Raw genomic sequence first — 13,063 nt, forward strand, 5'->3', positions numbered from 1 at the left:
ACTTGTCTTCGTGTGTGTGTACAATGTGCAACAGGGAAAACCAGTGGGATACAATATACTTTATTAAAGTTTTGTAATCTATTAATGTCATATAATTAATCAATTTAAGATAATTTATTCAAAATCAATTCATCCACGATCCATGACACCAGTGAGAAAATGTTGACCTATACACACACACACGTACACACACACGCACGCACGCACGCACACACACACACACACACACACACACACACACACACACACACACACACACACACACACACACACACACACACAGCGGCCATGTTGGAATCCTGGATGTGGGAAGCAGGGATCGGACTGGAGGAGAACCGGAGAGTTCTCCTGGTCTCAAACCGGAGAAAATAACGGAGTACCGAGTGCTTTTCCTCGCCGGTGAAGTTCGGAAAAACCCACGGGAAGTCTCCGGTAAACCGTCCATGTAAGTAATATTAAGATTTATTTTCTTTTTTGGGGAGGTTAAAAACACTAAACCAGGCGACGGCGACACGGGATGCAGCGGCGCTTAACCTGAACGTTAGCTAACTTCCTCCCTTAACACTGGACTGTGTTATCATCTGTTGTTGTTGTTGTTGTTTTTTAAGGTCACATTATTTGGACAACATATCCCCAAAATGAAGATTCACAACTGCAACTTCAACTTAGTTTTCCTCTTAAAAAAACAACAACAACAACAAAACAACAACAACCACAACAACCTGGAATTAAAATATGAAACACAGCTGTCGCATCGCCGCTCGCGTCCCCGAAGGATCACATGTATGAACACACGCAGCGGAACAAGTTCGGGATACGGAGCCGTGGGCGATTGGAACACTCCGGTCGCCACGAACTGTGTGAAATCGTTTGATTTAAATGTGTGTTTTATTCTGTGTCACGCCGCCTTGGCGAGGAGAAGAAGTTTCGTTTTTCTCGGCGTGTGTGTGTGTGTGTGTGCGTGTGTGTGTGTGTGTGTGTGTGTGTGTGTGTGCGCCCGCCCGCCCGCGCGGGGCAATCCGAACGCGATCAAATCGGACGTGGTCTGCAGGCAGCCTCCCGATGTTTGTTTGTTGATCCGCTGGAACGCACTGCTCTCCGGAGCTCATCTGTAAATAAACCCGAACATGTCCACGTGAGTCCATGTGTGCATTTGGTTGAATGAGACCTTCCACACGGAGCTGCCCTGGTGGGCTGTGGCGCTCTCATCGTGGAGACAAAAAGCCAGCAGGCCAATGCTCAGTATTTCATCAAATCAGAACTCTCGCCCTTCTTAAAATGCGACTCCCCTCATTTAGTTTCTGAAACAGAGGGCGGTGTTGTTCTTCCAGACACAAATTAGCTTTTGGGTTTATTTGGACAAATATGAATGGTTTGGAATGTGGTGTTCCTCTTTTAGGGGTGTCCAACAACCCTCTGTTGGGGCCGTTTTGCCCTGGTTGTTGATTTGCTTTGCAGGTCACATCACTGATGATGTGTTAGAACTGCTTTGCAGCATGTGGTTATTTTTAATTTAACCTTTATTTGTTCAGGGTGTGTTGGGTTTAGCACACATTGCACTAGCATTGATCCATTTAGGTAAATGAATGAAATAAGGCCAATTACAGAGCCATGTGAAAAATATAGAGTGTGTGTGTGTGTGTGTGTGTGTGTTTGTGTGTGTGTGTGTGTGTGTGCGTGTGTGTGTGTGTGTCATTGCAGTTCAGAGGCCCGTATTTATAGTAACACTTGACTGCGCTCAGACATCTAACAGGAGTCGGACGCTACAAAACACATTTCTTTCCTTCCGTCTTCCATTGCGCCCGGTTGCGATCCCCTCTATTCCACTTGATTGAGCAAAATGTATTTTGACCTTTTGTGTTGTCTTACACTCTGTTTGGTTGCTAAACTTCATTTAGCTTCTTTTCGGCTATTCTTTAGAGACAAATGGTTTGAGGCATAGATGGACAGAAGCTCACAGACAGAAATTAAGTGAGAATGGAGGGAGGCGGCTAGTAATCTTGTGTCTGTGGTGTGACTCATAAGGCTTCTCTAACTACTGATGATAACAATCAATGCAGACAGGCTGTATATGTCTGACTGAGTGCGTGTCTGTTATGGGGAGTTCAAACTTCAAAAACAAGTGGTTTGTCGCTGAGCCAAAAGCTGTCTGCTGCTGCATGTTGTTGGACATTTAAAAAGTATTTTTGCAAACACAGTCCTTGTTTTGCCTTCTCCTGGCAAACATAGTAGACTTATTATTATTATTATTATTATTGTTATTATTAGTTGTAGTAGTAGTAGTAGTAATAATAATATAAATGCTTGACCACAGTCCCACCTATTATTCACATCCATGCCAAGTGGCCACCCTGTTCATTAAAGTGTGTTTCGGAAGTCGTTGCTCGGGATCACATCCATTTCCATTCTGTGAAATGGTGACACACATTTGACTGCTCGGCTTGGATAAACTGGAATGATGTGAATTTGATTTAGAAGGACAAAATTAAAGTTGAACGTTGAGCCATGAAGTTGAAGTATGAAAGACAGTCTGTTTCAAACTAAGTAAACTAGTTTTATGAAAGAAATCCCCTGGTGTAAGGTCTAGGCTGTGAAGGAAAGGGTGTGTGTGTGTGTGTGTGTGTGTGTGTGTGTGTGTGTGTGTGTGTGTGTGTGTGTGTGTGTGTGTGTGTGTGTGTGTGTGTGTGTGTGTGTGTGTGGAGAGACAGGAAGACTGAATGAAGGCCCATTCCTTTTGCTACTGGATGGGTTGCATTCAGGAAGCAACCCCCCCCCCCCACACACACACACAGCACTTACTGTACATCCTAAAACATGCTGTATCCCTTAGGAGCTGAAAGGAAAACGCCTTCTTCCTCTCAGCAACACTACTGATATTGCAAGAATGTGTGTGTGCAGAAATAACTACTGTGTTTATCCCAAATGCTTGCACCTGGCTTGGGTAGCGCTAATGTGAATCTTGGCTGTCCCTGGCCTGCATATATTTGTATGTACAAATGAGTGTGTATTTGCCATTAGCTTAGGGTGGAAAACAATAAGACAATAGCTCCGGCTGGTGGAATAATGAACATCCGTCACGTGAAAATTGTGAAAAGTTTATCTTCTGTGATCCCTTCTACTGTAGCCGGCATCACTTAATTTGCTTTTATCAATGGAAATGATTAAGAGTAATTTCACTGTTAAAATCTAACTACGGCTACACATGGTAGATATCTTGGCTATTTTTTCATCCGATACATACATTGTGAATTCAAGGCATTTAAAAAGTTGTCTTTTTGTGTGTGAAGGTGTAAGAAAGAGTGACAAACCAAACAAGATCTCTCCCTGCCCCTCCCTGTGCCATAAGTAGCCTGTCAATTTTTTGTTTTGTTTTGTTAGTGTTTCATTGCATTTATCCTGCATTTGAAGCTCCATTTGTTATCTGCAGTTATTCAAATCTGTGACTGTATGTGGAGCATTCCGTTATAAAATGCATCCTTCATCTTTCAGAGTCGGTGTATTTTCTTTTTGTGAATTGATGGTGTGGACCCTTGGTTTCAATATTTGAGTTTCATGATGGAGTAGTGGCATAGTGCCCTTTATGTGTTTGTTAGAACAGAAATTTGCTACAATAGCAGGAAGTGACATCATGGTTAATGACTTCTGTCCTCGGGGCTTGTGCACACACACGCACACACAGTTATTCATACGCACAGCTAGCCAGCAAAGCCAAGGACACATGGACAACATAGAAGGTAGGTCAAACACATCATATAGGGATGCACAAGCACACTACAGTAGTCTGCGTTCATGTGTGCGCATCCTGACCCTTGGTGCTCCCCTCTACCTACAGTTTGGTCCCTGCTTCAGTGTCTGCCAATGATGGATGGTTGTGGAACACAAGGGCAAAGTATATCGCACCAGTCTACTAGCGTGTGTACGAGCCTTCATGCAGAAAATGGATATTGCAGCTGTATTTGGTCCATTGATCACAACTGCAGATGAACAGATAACACTGTCACTGTCAACACTGATTGAGTACTAAACCTTCAAACAACCGATTAAACCAGTGGTTCTCAATTGGTCTTACCTCAGGATCCAGATTTGTCCTTATACAGAATATCACAAGCCAAACATAATTTAAGATTTGAGAGAGCCATTGAAACAGTGTTTTAGCTGGAGCGAAATGCAATGCAAAGAGGCCTCATGATAAAATCAGGAAAATAAAAAGGTAAATCATGAATTGCTCTTACAAAGTGGACGTAAACACACGTGGCCCACTTGAAAGAGATGCAAGGCCAGGATCACTGGTAAAGACCACCACCACCATTTAATATACTTTTTCATACTATATAACATTTTCTCGATTAGATATATCTAATATGGCTCTGTGTGTCAACAAATCAGGAAATGGTCACTTTCTTTAATATCTGACGCCAGACTGATATCACTGCGTCCTTATTTAGAATCGGGTTGGAGTTATTGTAGATTACATGTCCCCTTCATTTTAGCTTCTGGCTACACCAAATCTTCTATGACGACTTTCAGAACATCTCTCTCTCTCTGTCACTGTGTCTCAGAGTCTCTCTCGCTCTGTCTCTCTCCTCATTCCCTCATTCTCTGAGTGTAGCAAGCAAAAGACCGCCACAGCAATTACATAGCAGTGAGTCAGAAGGCGAGAAAGAATGAGTCAATTGTTGAGCTTTATTACACTGAAAAGCAGACAGAGGAGAGGTGATGGAGAGATGGTAGGAGAGGGACGAGAGAAAGAGATGCCAACAGACTTTAGAGACGGCGAAGACGGATGCAGAAAGAGAGACTGACCAGGAATAAGATCTAATTATGTAAGAACCAATACCACTTTTTCACTGCGAATACAGATACAAGGTTATGGAAGAACAGATGGAGATGGAGCCAAAGTAATGCAGTTGGAATTGAGTCAGCGAGCAGGTACTGAAAGTAGTCTGTCATTAAATGTTATGCTAATGTTAACATTAGTGTACATGTTATTTCATTGTAGACCTAACCTCCCATCTTATATTCTTAACCTTTAGGGGGGAAAAAAAAAATCGATTATGTGTATGGGGTAAGAATTTGTGCCTTCTCCATCATAACAAGATTTCTGTGTGGCAGTGGCACAGAAGGTTTCTGGTTTGATCCTTGGATCCTCCTAGTCCTTGAGCAAGACGCTGAACCCCTAAGGGGTGTAGGGGTGTGTGTGTGTGTGTGTGTGTGTGTGTGTGTGTGTGTGTGTGTGTGTGTGTGTGTGTGTGTGTGTGTGTGTGTGTGTGTGTGTGTGTGTGTGTGTGTGTGTGTGTGTGTGTGTGTGTGTGTGTGTGTGTGTGTGTGAGAATCACTGTTGTGTCCCTGGACTAGAGAAGGTGATCTATTAAATGAAAAATGCACCAAATATACCATTTGAAGAGAGAGAAAAAAAAAAGGCTTTTTTTCTGTGGTATGCAGGTTGATTTGTAGGCCAAGGGCTGAGGCTTCTCTATGAGTGCAGAACATCTGGTCAAGTGTGGAACTTGAGTCTGGTAACTTAAGGTAAAGTGTGTGTTTGACAACGGCCGCCATTTGTGTCTACTTTTCCAATCATGACCTCATTGGATTACTACACCAACATGCACATACTGTACTGGATCGCTGGGGATTTTAAGAGGGAGACGTGGAAAGAGAGATTAGTAGTGAAACACCTGCATACAAGCCATGGGATGACATCACACATGCACAAGCACGCACAGGCTGATATATCGGCTGTACTGAAAAGTGACTATTGTGTGTCGGGAGTCTGTCTGGATGTGTGTGGGTTTTGTGTGTGTATGTGTTTGTAATTAGTCATCAGCTGGGTGATTGCAGTGACAAAGCTTTATTTAAGAGTGGATGGGTCATTAAACCAGCTTATGATTGTCTGTGCATCTGGCTGTTGTTGGGGTGTGTGTGTGTGTATTTGTTTTATTTTGGTGACATTCGAAATGTTTTATGAATTCCTCAGGATGTTTTATGCCTGCTGGCATGTGCATCTTATTACATTAATTGCAGAAATGTCATTTGTGATTATGAAATGTATTGTAGGGCTGTGTTTTGGAAATAATCTTACATTCTTTGGAAAGAATGTATTGTGAGACAAGAGTCACCATTATTTTATATGCCAATATTATAAATATCTCCTTATGGGCGCAATGTTTCACAATTGTCTTAAAAGGTGATTACGCACAATACAGTTACATACCTGATACAGTGCGGCATTATTTATATTTTTAATACGGCACTATACTGTAATGCAACCTAGAGTGTTGGACAGAAGATAAAAGTACTTTACTGACTGCATTGATAGAAATGAAATGGCGATGCTTGTATTGTGAGAATACAGTATTGCAAAAACAAATTGAGATTCTGAAACTCATGTGCATTATCTTGCTCCCCTACTATCAATGCTCTGATAACTTAAATAAAGTTTTTCTTTTGACAGAAATAGCATTTTAAATAGTGTGGATGGATAGCGGAGGATCCCTCGATGCCCCTGCCTCAGGGCATGTACCATTCTTGTACCACTAGATGGCGGTAACAAGCAGTAAAATTTGTGACCAAAAAGTGAATGAGAGTTGGACAGAGAGACAGGTGGATGGTGCGCAGAGTGAGAGTAAACCGAAATAAACTGAAAATACAGGCAAAGGAGCCAGACAAGCGGGTGTGTGTGTGTGTGTGTGTGTGTGTGTGTGTGTGTGTGTGTGTGTGTGTGTGTGTGTGTGTGTGTGTGTGTGTGTGTGTGTGTGTGTGTGTGTGTGTGTGTGTGTGTGTGTCAACTTGGCCTAGTAATCCAGTGCCCTGATCAGCTTTACATCTCAGCACCTCTTGCCCCCATGCCTGACTGACTGCCTGTTTCTCTTCCTCTCTGTCTGTCTGCCTCCTCGTGTTTCTTTCTACTGTCTGTGCGTTACTCTGTCCGTCCCCGCCATGCGCGAACGGGAGAAAGAGTGAGCGACCTCACAGCCCTAAAATATAGCGTAATTCAAAATGAAGAGAACCCGATTATTTTTTCGCCAAGAAAAGTGCTGTGGTGCTCGTGACCCCTGACCCCGCCCCTTGAAAGACCCAGCCCAGACTCGACATCATCGGCCGAGGTAACTGTTCCACCCGTCCCCCCGGTCCTAAGATGCCTAATCCTGGCCTGAACATTTTTCGATGCACCTAAATTATGTGCTAGTGCACCTATATGGAAAAAAGTTAGGTGCACCAGTGCCACCAATGTGAAACTTGTTCTGGAAACCTGTGTGCAATCTCCCGAGGAGGAGACCTCTGAAATATTTGGGCTTATGTTCTAACTCCATTAGTACAGAGTCAGAATGCTCCATTGGAAGACAGGAACAGATTATAATGGTGCTGTTTTAACATTTATGTACTGCTTTTGTCATTAAGAGAGTGTGTGTGTGTGTGTGTGTGTGTGTGTGTGTGTGTGTGTGTGTGTGTGTGTGTGTGTGTGTGTGTGTGTGTGTGTGTTTGTGCGTGTGCGTGTACGTACTTTTTCTTTTTATGTTTTTGTACAAAAAGGTTGCCTTCGATCCCTTTATCTACTGCTGAGCGGCAGCCGAGGCGGAGTTCCTTCTCTCAGGAATTATATAACCACCCACGACTGCTAAAACCTCTTGAATAGGTGATTTCTGATTTATAATGGTAAAACCCAGTCACTTGAATGTTTCTGGAGATAGAGGGTTTCTGCAGAATGCCACCAAGTCAAGGAAACGGTTTTCTCTGATGGATTTTTCCTTTAAGGTGACGTGGAAGTAATATTCAGAAGCTTTTGTGGCTCCATTCAAGTGAAGGATCAGAAAATCCTCAGGCAACACACACACACACACACACACACACACACACACGTGGATGACCCATTCTTTCTTCCCATCCTTCCTCTCAGCTGGCCTTTCCCTCCTCTTTATCATCAACCTCTCTCTCTTTTCTCATCTTCTGTTCTGCTCCGACACGCTACATCTCTTTTCCCTCGCTCCATCTTTGTCCGTCTCTCTTTCATCGCTCCCTCTCTCTTCCTTGCATCTGGCTCCTTCTCTCCTGGGACACAATGACACCCCTCCCCACCCCTCCTCCCTCATTAAGTGTGTGTGTGTGTGTGTGTGTGTGTGTGTGTGTGTGTGTGTGTGTGTGTGTGTGTGTGTGTGTGTGTGTGTGTGTGTGTGTGTGTGTGTGTGTGTGTGTGTGTGTGTGTGTGTGTGTGTGTGCTCCCCTCTGTCTCCGTGTGACACACTGTCTCTCTGTCAGTGGTAGTAGTCTTAGTAGTACCGGTCGTAATGGAGGAGGAGATCAGGGCTTAAGCTAACGTCACCCCTCATTATTGCCTCGGCCAGCGAGGACGGCGCAGCGCAAACCCGGGACCACAGGAGACCAGGCTTTTTGGCTTATTCTCTGTCTTTACTTTCTGTCTTTGGGGATTTCATTTAATCCTTCTCTTCTTCCTTCCTCCCTTCTCTCCTTTTGTCTATTGCGCTCCATCTCTGCTCCCAATGGAAGGGCTCTACCATGGTAAGTACTATTATTTTTCCACTACTACTTCTATTTTCCTACTCTTGTTAAATTGATTCCTTTTTTGTTTGTTTTGTTTTGTTTTTGTCCGGCCATTATTATAAACAGACGAATCACAAAATACCTGGAGCCACCTCTGATACCTGCACATCTTAAGTTCAACTCTGTTCGACTGAGTCCTGTCCCTCCTCTCCTCTTCTGTTCTCACCTCCTATTGATCTGTTGTACAATGTTTGCTTTGGTAAAGATTATTGATACACCAATACTGGTATTTGACGTTTTTCATCTGATAAAACCCCCAATACAAAGATCTAACACAGGGTCAGATAAAACATGTGCACATGTTAGATCTGTAATGGAGAAGGAGAATTTAATGTATTATCATGAAACTAATGGTCAAAGTATGTCCGGGTCCAAAGTAGTCGATCAAATTGGTTTGTTTAAGTTTCAAGTTGGTTTTGTTTAAGTTTATGCCGTTCAAGAGTCAAAAGTTCAGGACTCTGAATCAGTGGGTATGTGTATCCCTCATTCCGATTGGTTCTGTTGACCTGATGCCTGAGAAATGGAGATTATCCCATCAAGCCTTAAGGGGCGTGTGTGTGTGTGTGTGTGTGTGTGTGTGTGTGTGTGTGTGTGTGTGTGTGTGTGTGTGTGTGTGTGTGTGTGTCTGTGTGTGTGTGTGTGTGTGTGTGTGTGTGTGTGTGCGTGCGTGCGTGCGTGTGAGACATGTTCTTTAAAGTGTAAATTTGTGTGTAGGCAAGCTACTGTGTGTGTGTGTGGGAGGTAGTGGTGAGCCTGTTGGGAGAGATAATGACATGTGTGGGTTGTGTTTGAATAGGTGTTGGTGTGTGTGTGAGCGTGGGCCCCCTGAGGCACCGTGCGGATTCTAGGTTAAATCATGTATATTTTAGAGTGTTTTTAATATTTTGATCCTTGTTCATTATTGATGTGAGTTAGCTAACCAAGAGGCTTGGCTTACAGCATTGCCTCCAAACATGCACATAATACAGCCAGCCCTTCTGTTCCGCCTTCTGTGCCTTGTCTGTCTGGTTATTAGCTCTCTCGCTGACAGTAAATGTGTTCAGCAGCATGGACAAACACACACTCCTTTTTAGCAGTTGGGCTGTCCTTGCGGTGGAAGAATATGGGCCTTACGTTCCAAAAGTCAAGTCAAGAGTTCAAAGGCAGATTGACTGCTACATGGCGAACCATGTAGCAGTCAATCTGCCTTTGAACAAGAAACCTACCTGCTCACTCATTGTAACCCTTAAAGCTCCAAAAATGTCAAATGTTTAGTGAAATAATAAGCAGGGGTTTCAATATTGTACATTGACATTTTACCCAGCAGAGATAAAGAGGGATCTAGCTAGTGTTATCCTATGTTAACTGTGGTTTAGTTATCAGATAATGCAGTGGGTCACAGTACTTAAAAACTAGAAAGTAAAACTAACCCTAACCCTAACTGGAAGTGATGTGCATGATCTAGGACGCTAATGATTTTGATCAGTGATTTTGTCCACAATAAGCTCTCGTCACCGAATTCCATTCTGATACATTGGCATGCATTTCGTTCGTCTGAGTTAACCACTTCCTAATGACCACAGTAGGAACTGCTAACAAGATAAGTAGCACTATACAGTTGCTGGATTTTAATGGATTTTCAGTATGGTTACCAATAATAGTAACCATACTACTTCAAAAAACAAAGATAATGTTGTGTCCTAATCACAAATCAGAATTGGAGTCAGAATCTACTTGTTGGCCAAGTATGTTCACATACATACAAATAAAGCTGTAGTCTAAGCTGGAGAATGTTCCATTGATATTTAGCAACGAGCAGTCTGAGCACTTGAAGTGTGTGTGTGTGTGTGTGCGCACGCGCGCGCGCATTTGCAGATAAATGTGTAAGCATTCATCCAGTTCCATTGACCTTATTTATTTTCATTTTTTTTAAAGGCAAGCTCAGGCACTAAGTGTTTGTGTGTGTTTTCTATTTTGTGTCAATGTGGCAGCTTTTGAGTAATTGCCCCTAATTTTCAGCGCTGTTTATTTGGCTGTAAATAAATGCAGTAGAAATGCAGATGTGCTTCTACGGAGGCACATATGTGTGCACACAGGTCACTACCTTTTGAATCGAATAAAGGACGACAAGTTGCATAGAAGGTAGATTGTCGGTTACCATTAGCCTTGTGTGGGGCATGTTAAACATTTGAAAACCAAGGAAGTAAGTTGAAATGTATGAACTGATCATATCATATTCCACATTTTCTTCTTTCAATGAATGATAATAATTACGACCTAAAACTGCAAACAAGGTCTGAAATGATTTTGTTCAAAAAACTTGTTCGGTGCACTTAATGACCTTTTAGCCTATTACAATGCATTAGATAATACTGTGAATAAATCAACCAGTCTTACTTTTAGGCCTACATTTTGTGTGTGTGACTGGCACATGTGATTTGTGCTTCAGGCTGTGTGTTGCTTTTTAAGTCTCTACGCTCCAGTAACACTCCGGTCCTGAGGCTCTCGCTCACACTCTCTTTCTCTCTCTCTCTCTCACACTCTTTCTGTCTCTGTCTGTATTCATTTATATATATATATATAAAATACACATACACACACAAGCGTGAGCCAGCTCAGTGTAGAGGTTAACCATTAGCCTCAGACCAGCGAATGACTCACTACTATCCTAGGGACCCAAAATCTCCTCTCCTCTACAGGCTTCTCTTCTATTTAGGAACAACTAGGGATTTATTTTGGTCGTAGGGTTATAATCGGAGGAATTATTAAGGTTTTACAATTTATTATCAGGTAATTTATCTTGAGGGGAAAATGCTCATCACCATTTTCCCAGGAAACATTTAATACTAATCTTTCACAACATTTGTTTTGGTCCTTTTAAAATATGACATGCACGTCTACTTAATATTGAAAACATTCAGTTTAGTTGCGCTTTGAAAACATAATAATAACCCGACATGGAAGTGTCGCTTAGTCCTTGAGGTTCCCTTTGAAAAAAAGATTATAGAAAAAAAAAAAGAGAAAGAAATAAGGTCAATGGAACTGGATGAATGCTTACACATATTTACCTGCAAATGCTTGCCTGCACACACACACACACACACACACACACACACACACACACACACAGATTAATTGAAGTGCGGTTCAGGTGCTTTGATTGTGAGTTGCAGGTGTTTTTTATTTTTTATTTTTTTGGGCTTTTCTGGAAGTGTTGTATCCCACCAAGATCAACTCAAATGAACAAAAGTACTAGCTAACTGCACTAAGACTTTTTGGCCAACCCTCACTGTTTTCTTACCTTGACCCAGACATGCAGTAATGAGGATGTTCATGATGCTCAAGCGTGTTGGATGTGTTGGGATCTTAAACACAACACAATCGCTCAGGCTGAATACCCTGGATAGACAGCATCTCTTCTGAAAGTTGTGATGTTTGGAAACCACATGTTTTTTTCAATGCAATTAATTGTGAACTGCTTAATTGCAACATCGCACTGCTATAGTTATGTGGCTGTAGTCCCAAACAAAAATGTCTTGTTCAAAAGAACTCATTTATATTATGTGTCTAAATCAAGGATATATGCCATATATGTTTGCATATATGGCATATAACAGCACTGGCATTTGTGAATCTCATCCAATCTCCCACAAGGTCTGTCTCTATTGTTCTGTCAACTCACTGACGCCACAGACATGTCTGTGGGCAACACATAATCACTCACAGTACAGACATAGAGGCTCTGTCAACAATGACAGGAAGTGTGCGTAGTCACGTGTGCATAGAAGTGTGTCCGTGGTGTTCGACTGTGCGGTAATGTTAGTTAAGAACGGACGACAGCCTCCAGAAACTGGAGATGGAGACTGTGTGTCTGAGTGCGAAGCTTTCCGAGCTGACCCGTCAAATCTTCCCTCCTCTCCCTGTCCCCCCTTCACTCATCTCTTCTACTTTTGCCCTCTGCTCTTATCTCCTCTTCTACTCTCTTTTCCTCATGTCTTTACATGTACTGTATGTTGATCTGAGTGTTGCTCTTAAGACAGCCGTGTGTGTGTGTGTGTGTGTGTGTGTGTGTGTGTGTGTGTGTGTGTGTGTGTGTGTGTGTGTGTGTGCGTGTGTGCGTGTGTGCGTGCGTGCGTGCGTGCGTGCGTGCGTGCGTGCGTGCGTGCGTGCGTGCGTGCGTGCGTGCGTGCGTGCGTGCGTGCGTGCGTGCGTGCGTGCGTGCGTGCGTGCGTGCGTGCGTGCGCGCGTGCGCGCGCGCGTGCGTGCGCGCTAGTGCGCAATGCCGATATTTAGAGAGCAGGGCGATATATAATGCAGTCATGTTGCGTCTGATAAAATACAATAATCAAAAATAGTAACAAATGAGACACAAAATTGCTGAACTTAAATGAACATTTATTGAAAACTATTGTTATTGTGTGCATGTTTGCTTAAGTACATCTAAACGCTCTGCAGTGCACTTCTTTTAAATGAATCTATCAACTCAATAAATGTCCAGAGGTAATCAAAAACTGAAACTTTGTAGAAA

General features: G+C 42.8%; 1 protein-coding gene across 2 annotated transcripts in view; it reads left to right on the forward strand.

The window, feature by feature from the left end:
- Positions 1–305: 305 nt before the first annotated feature.
- Positions 306–13,063, forward strand: part of LOC307229896 (focal adhesion kinase 1-like) — a 68,424-nt gene continuing 55,666 nt past the window's right edge. The window contains exon 1 of one of the 2 annotated variants that reach the window (XM_080000014.1): positions 306–445. The gene's annotated coding sequence lies outside the window, so the exon portion shown is untranslated. The remainder of the gene's footprint in view (positions 446–13,063) is intronic. The other variant, XM_080000015.1, reaches the window with a different exon arrangement.

This window comes from Zeus faber, assembly GCF_960531495.2.
Source record: "Zeus faber genome assembly, chromosome: 1".
In the NCBI taxonomy this organism is placed as follows: Eukaryota; Metazoa; Chordata; class Actinopteri; order Zeiformes; family Zeidae; genus Zeus; species Zeus faber.